At 42.8% G+C, this 7,678-nt stretch overlaps 1 long non-coding RNA gene across 1 annotated transcript in view; it reads left to right on the top strand.

Annotated features, from left to right (window-relative positions):
* Positions 1-6,586, top strand: part of LOC109306306 — a 23,122-nt gene extending 16,536 nt beyond the window's left edge. The window contains exon 3 of the long non-coding RNA XR_002099934.1: positions 6,575-6,586. This is a non-coding gene — a long non-coding RNA (uncharacterized LOC109306306). The remainder of the gene's footprint in view (positions 1-6,574) is intronic.
* The last annotated feature ends 1,092 nt before the right edge of the window (positions 6,587-7,678 follow it).

The following is a 7,678-nucleotide window of genomic DNA, read 5'->3' as shown; positions in this document are numbered from 1 at the left end:
CCACTTCCCCTGGAAGCCGGTTCCAGGCCCTAGCCGCCCTGACTGTGAAGTAGCGCCTCCTAATATCTAATCTAAACCTACCCTCCGCCAGCTTGTGACCGTTATTCCTGGTCACTCCTGGCAGCGCACGGGGGAACAGGGACTCTAACTCCTAGGCTATTAGTAAAAGAAAGAGCTCCCTTCTCTTGTTACAAGTTGAAAAAAAGTCTGACTTTAGCATTCAATTCACAGAAGTGTTCACAGCTGTGAATCTTGAGTAGAGGGAGGAACTTTCCTGATGGTAGACCACTAACTGCCTTTGAAGGAAGGGGCCTAGCTCCTCCACCCTATCCTATTGGCTACCCTAGCTGCACCACGCTGGCTTCTGTGCAACCCATGCTTGGCACCAAGATCTTCCTCTTCCCATACATTCCATACAAACCCTAGCTGATTAACTCAATATTGAACTTCTAGCTAACAGAGCACCTAAAACTCTGTTGTGTATCTATCCCTAAGTCTCAATTTGATTAACCCTTGTGGTACCAGGTTGGATTTCAGAGTGTGAACATGTTCTTTGAACTGTATGCCATACAATCTGTTGAACAAGTTGACTGGAGAATGATTGACTAGCTCCTCTCTCACCTTATGACACTGCAGAATGGTGCCAATATGGCATATATATAGTAAATGACAGAAGCTCTATGCACATGCCCAGCCTTCTGTACTGACTGATCTTAAATTGTGAGGGAGTACCTGAGAAGCAACAATACAGTCAGATACCTACACAAGGTCATGCTTTCTGCAGTCACTTTAAGCATGTTTGTCCTCATCTTAAAGAGCTGCAGATATAAAACTTTCCTCCCCTATGACCAAGAGAAGCAGGAGGTGCTTCCTGATTTCAGTTTCACTGGACACCTGATGGCACGGCTGCTTGCACTGTGTACCACCATTCAAACTTTCTACACCTGTTCTAAAGCGAATACCGGCTTCCAACTGGCACCTGCAAAGTTTCCACTCTTGCTTCCGTTTGAGCGTGCAGCCAATGTTATGAGTGGGTTCTGGACACCTCCCAGACCCCAGCTGACTGCTTCACCAGTAGCAGTAGGAAAAGTTTTTCTGCCTCACTGATGTCATTCCCCTGGAGTGAAGAGACAAAAAGACATCTGCTGAAGGTACTTTCAGGTTCAGCAAGACAGCAGGCATATTAGGAAGCCTGGCTGAGAAAGACTTCCAATAGTGGAGTATGCACCTGGGGCATGCCTGCCAATCCTAGGAGGAAGCAGCTGCTTGACCAACCCAAATAGATGGGAGAATAAATTCTCTGTACTAGGGCTGTCCTACTTCTAAGTGGCCAGCAGCTGCACACCCTGAGAGCCATGTGCTGGTGGACCACACCAACATAAGCCACAGGCCCCCAAGAGGCACAATCACTTCCTCTGTATGTATTACATCCATCATGTACATACCCAGGTGTTCTGAACCCACCTTCAACTCCACAGCTGAACTCTCTTCCATGCTGCACTCACAGTGGGCCTGCAGCACTCACTCTCCCAGCGCCACATGCTGTGCCACATCATTCAACCCCATCCTGCCCCCTGGGGCTGGGGCAGAAGCAGAAGAGAGGAGGGAGGGGAGCCTAGAGCACCTGGGTGCTACTGCAACCAAAACAAGGAGGGGAACATTGGTCAGGTGGAAGCCCATGGGGTGCAAAGTAATCCTTTACAGGCTGCATTGTACAAGTTCCAGTTCTACAGCCTTGCTCTAGGCCAACATACATTGGCCATTTTGCAATGTTCTCATCAATTATAAACACACACACTTACCCCTTTTCAAAATCATAATTACTGCTTAGCCATTCTTTAAAATAAGATACTATTTTTAAATTATATATAATAGATGTTTTGTATACATTGTTTTACAGGAATAATTATTCCTGTAAAACAATTATACCTAGGATCAGATGGTATTACAGCAAAGTGTCAGTTTAAACTGTAGTAAAAGCAGTTAAAATTATGTCCTAACCCCATCCTGCAGATACCTTGCAAATATCCTGCTCATTTTTGGTAGCTTTACAATAGCTTTTTAAAAATATACATCTCTCTCTCTCTCTCTCATATTGATTTATGAAAGCCACAGATAGGAGAAAAATCACTACACAAAGTGCTCTCAGATATACACAATTAAAAAATTCTATGTTAGAGTCCCTTTCAGTGGTATCAAATTTAGCTGGCTCTTGTAACAATTTAAGGAGCACTCTCTCAGAAGAGCTTTTTTGTCAACTCCAGAGAAAAGAATCCGCAGCACTCCTTTAAAATTCTAATTTAAACCTGAAACTTACATGTCCTCTCATATCACAGTACCAAGGGATAACACATAAGGAAGTAGTTACTGCCAAGTACATTTATCCTGTTTGTGGCTGGGAGAATTACAGGTTTTTTTACTTCATATTTGTTTACTTCCTGTCTTGCTTAAAATAAGACCCTCAACATTGCTTTATAATACCATTCTTACTCAGATCCAAGACCAGGTTTTTCCCCCCAGTCAGCATGGTGGGAGGGAAGCCTTGTCTTGGATTTGAGTACCTGCCTGGGGCAAGCAGCAACTAAGCTCCAGCTTCAGCCCTGGGCTTGGGGCTGAAGCCAAAACTAAGCTGCCACCTGCCCTGGGCAGGGGTGGCTTAGAAGCATAGAAAAGTAGGGTTAGAAGGAACCTCGAGGGGTCATCTAGTCGAACCGCCTGCTCAAAGCAGGACCATCCCCAAGTAGATCATCACAGCCAAGGCTTTGTCTAGCCTGGTCTTAAAAACCTCCAAGGATCGAGGATGCACTGCCTCTGTAGTTAACCTGTTCAGTGTTTTACTACCCTCTTAGTAAGAAAATACTTCCTAGCATCAAACCTAAACTTCCCCTGCCCGAAATTAAGACAATTGCTCCTTGTTCTGTCATGTGCCACCACTGAGAACACTACTTGTTTAGCAGGAGAGGGGGCAGGTGGCTGGGAAGTGCAGGGAAAACCTGCTGCTGAGCACACCAGAGCTGGAGCAGAGCTTTAGCAGAAGATAAGGGGTGCAGGCACAAGGCACAGAAGCAGGGGGCAGGCACCAGCACGGGGGCAAAGGGTGAGGAAGCACACTTCAGGGGACAGGCAGAAGGGACACATGGCAGGAAGATATATAGTGGGCCAGCAGCACTGGTGGGGTAGGCACAAGGGACGGGAGGCAGAGGGCAGTCACAGGCAAGAGGGGCAAGGGGTCAGGATAGCAGGTAGACAGGTCTGGAGGCAGGGTCTGGCCTCTTGCCTCCCACGGCTGCTTTTCCTGCCACAGTATTGGCGGGTGGGGTGGAGGGGTGGAATTCAAGATGACCCCTCAATAATTAGGTTTTATACATAGAAAATTATAAACACACATAATTTTCCATGTATAATTTATTCTGTATGTGAAGAGGGGAGGTCATCTTAAATTCGAAGTCATCTTGGATTCACGTAAATGTAGATTTTCATTGTTATTTAATATACACTATACTGTGTGTGTGTGTGTGTGTGTGTGTGTGTGTGTGTGTGTCAAGAGAAACTGTCTGTCTTCCAAGCATGAATCAATTCTTTATGATATACTCTGATTGTTAATCCATGAGACAGTTTACATGGTACAATTTTTTCATTGAGATCTCAGTGGAAGTGTATAAGACAGTCTATTACATCACATTACAATTTAATGGCTCAATTATTCCATTTAAATAGCTGATGTCAATAAATTCATTTCAGACCAAGGTTTTCAAATGAGTTTGACCATCCATATAGAAAAGCTAGTGATCTTTTACTAATGCCTAATCTTAAATACTTTACAAGTATTGTTTTCAAAGTCTGGGAGGCCCACTTCAACCTCTGGAACCTCTGGATTCAAATGCTAAGAGCAGAGCTGTTAGAGAGCTTCATTGAGACAATGCATGCAGTCAAAAATCTGTATGGTTTTGAATTTCTGGATTCCATTTTCAACCTCCTCTGCCTATTTTTCCAACAACTTTGAACTTTGGCAGGTCACTTTATTTCTCATTGCGTCAATTTACTCAGGTTTAGCATAGGGATAAAATGATTCACTTACCTCAGAGTACCAGGCTTAATTAATATTCAGAAGGTGCTTTCAGAGCCAGATAAAAAGTACTATAAAAGTGTCTAATACCATAGTATTATTATTAACCTTTGAATTCTAATGATATCCTCTCTGTCCATAATCAGGAATCTGGCTCAGATTTATGTACACTGAATTTTATGGTCTTCATTAAATGTAACCCTGTTTCACTTATCCTTTCCATTTGCATTTTCTGTGTACCTCTAGGCCCTGTTTGATGATACTGGACTTAGAAAAAGTCATGAAGCAGACTTTGGGGTTAGTATAAAAACCTGGTTCAAGTTTTTTAGCTGCTAAATGTTTAGGGATAATGCTATTGCAATATTTATTTATATTAGTAGAATAAGGCAAAGCACCATTATACACAGGATTAAAGGAACAAACTAATAGGAAAAATATAGAAATATTAAGTTATGAAACTGGAGGAAAAGAGCAACACTAAACTCTATTTAAAAATGGCCTTAAGAATAAGTATCAGTTGTTTCAAATTGTTTATGGAAGTTGTAGAGAAAAAATGAAGAAGGGATTTCATAGAGACCTCATTATACCTTACACATGATATGTACGGATTGTGAAAATGGCTCTAGGCACTGTAATTAGACCAATATGAAGTTAAGAAAAATAAAACAGTTTAAAAGACTAAGGTGCAGTGACCCAGCTTGTTGGTTTTTGACATTATAATACTGTGTCTCCAAACAAGAAGTTTGGTATGGGTCTAAAACATGGGCGGGCAAAATACAGCCTGTGGGCTGGATCTGGCTTGCCAGGCCATTCTATCCAGTCTGTGGGGCCCTCCCTAAAAGTTAGTAAATTAATATTTATTTGCTCCTGGCTGCCTGTCAAAGCTGACAGGAGCCAGGGACAGTAGCACCCAGGGGGAGCCCTCAACAGAACTGAGCAGCCCAGCTCTGCCCCACCCCCAGCCATTTCACTCTCTTCCAGCCCCCACCCTGCTCCCACACCATGTGGCTCCTGGCTGCATCGCCAGACAGGGAGCATGGGGCCCTGCCGGTAAGTATGTGTGTGTGTGCAGATTAATGCGCATGCAAGCAGGGGCAGTGTGTGTGTGTGTGTGTGTGTGTGTGTGTGTGTGTGTGTGTGTGTGTGTGTGTGTGTGTGTGTGTGTGCGTGTGTGTTCATAGGGTGAGTCCCACACACATAACCCACCATACATGTGCACCTACACCCTCCTCGCACTGCCATACATGCAGACCCCCACACCCCGTCACATACCTCAGCCACCCTCCCCCACACAGTCTCCCACAAACCCCATACCCACCCACAACCCACATACCCACACATCCACAGCCCCCCACAAACCTATATGCACCCCCCCCACTATATACAAGAGTAAGACTTCATTTTAAGCTATTGTGCAATCACTTTTGTGTACAATACACAACCACATGTAAATCAGGAAAAAATATTTTTTTGAAATCAAAGTAATGAATGCTCTAGATGTTTGCTTTTTAGAATATAATTTGGTATTTTTCTGGTTCCAAGATGGCAAAACCCCTTGCTGAAAGGAGTACTTCTGGGGACAAGGGGAGGGACTTTGGGTACCAAAGGTCAGGGGTTAGGGGGCGGTACTTTCAGTCACAAGATGGCGACCAGGGGGCAGGGTGGGGCTACCCATGCAGCCCTCGACATCTTGCCAAAACTCAGTAAGCAGCCCTCTGCCCAAAATAATTGCCTGCCCCTGGTCTAAATTCTGTTGTTCTCAATTACATGAGAGACAGGATCCAACCTGGGAGTGCTTCTGTGAATAAGGCAAGCAGGATTTGGTCTATTATGCACAAGAGCAACATGTTCCATGGAGAACAATCTGTTATTCTATGAGTGCTAATCGTGTGCTTTGTACTATGCAAAGACAAAGATGGACAGATTCTGTTCTGGACTGTATAGGTTTAAACACGGAATTAAAACCTGCTATTAAAATAAAGCAGATTTTAGTCCTAGACCTCTCCTTAGGAGCTTACAATTTAAAAGACATGCCAGTAGCAAAGATAAACATGTTATAAAAATCACCATGAAGAAAAAGAAAAAAGTCTAGAATAGAATTACACAGTAGGTTTTATGTTGCCATTTGCTCTTTAAAGACCAGCTCTAAAGCCCTTACAGTAGCTAATAACCAGTTGCCAGTCAAATATAGATTAGACTACTCACCTTTTGCTCTTTCATGTGATGCAGCAATCACCCAAACTGAACACCAAGGGCAGTTTTTTAAAAACCTGTTTTCAATAGTTTCCAGCCTTGATCCTTTCTTAAAGGGTATGAGTTGCAGTACATTGCTATTACCCACTAATTTCATGGTCCATGATTGAACATAAGGCTATAATTCAATTGTGGGTTTTTCTGATATTATAAACAGCAGGAGCAGTGCTGATTTACATTTTTAGTACTCACTGAGGACTAGGTATTGTTATTTATAATATAGGCAAAGGGAATTTGCAAGCACCTAGTCATTAGGTTATTTAAAATCTATCATGCTGGAAGAGAAGACTTAATCCATGAGATGCAGGAAGAAAGGGATTACGGTATAGGAGATCTCAAAAGGCCAGAGATTACTGAGAACAAAAACGTACACATTTTGCTGCCTTACTGTGGAACCATCATTCTTACACAAATAACTCTGTGTGTATGTGTGCGCGCACATGTATGTGTGTGTGCATGTGTGCATACATTAATTTTTTTAATTAAAAAAATGATTGCTCTTTAAAGTGCTGTATATTCAAAACATTTAAGTACCTATACCATGATTTGTTTATAATAGAATATGCTTTCCTCATGGTGGGTGTTTATAGATGTACTCCAGGAGGTGTGCACTTTAATTAGAGCAGCGCCTAGAGTCACTCTAATTAAACAGCCCAAAGCGTCACATATATTAGCATCCCCAAACTGGAAAAATGGCATTGGGGTGCTTTAACCTAAAGCTCATCATCCCCACCGCCATTTTTCAGCATAGGGACACTGATACACATGACACTGGAGTATGCTAGCTTGCGATAATTACCACACTCCAGCAGACTCCGTTAATCAAGTCTGATCCGATGCATTGTAATTACAATGCATCAGAGCAATCTCTCTGCACATGTATAGGTGCCCAATAATACCAAGGGACAAAGATTAAAAAAATAGGAATATTTTGCCTTCTGCTTCTATTAATTTTGGCAATATAGGACTATTTCAACTGGCATTCAGGAAGATAAGAAAGTCAATATTATTGTAGCAAAAGCTAGTGAAAAACATTAAACCACTAACTTTCTAGGAGAGAATGTGAAGCTGGAAGGTAACTCGGGTGACAGAGACCATAATATGTTAGAGTTCAAGATCCTAAGGGGAAAAAGGAAGGAGAACAGCAGAAAAAAAGACACTGGAATTGAGAAAAGTAGACTTTAATAAACTCAGGGAACAGGATAGGATCCCCTGGGAGATAAGCCTGAGGGGAAGTACCCAGGAGAGCTGGCTGTACTTTAAGGAGACTGATTAAGACACAGGAGCAAGCTATCCCAATGCAATGGGAGGATGGAAGTACAACAGGCAACCAGCCTGGCTAGACAGCAATGTCTTCAA

This window comes from Crocodylus porosus, unplaced genomic scaffold (assembly GCF_001723895.1).
Source record: "Crocodylus porosus isolate Cpor-Errol unplaced genomic scaffold, CroPor_comp1, whole genome shotgun sequence".
NCBI classification, from domain to species: Eukaryota; Metazoa; Chordata; order Crocodylia; family Crocodylidae; genus Crocodylus; species Crocodylus porosus.
The sequence above is the reverse complement of the archived record's forward strand: the minus strand, read 5'-3'. Positions and strand labels throughout refer to the sequence as shown.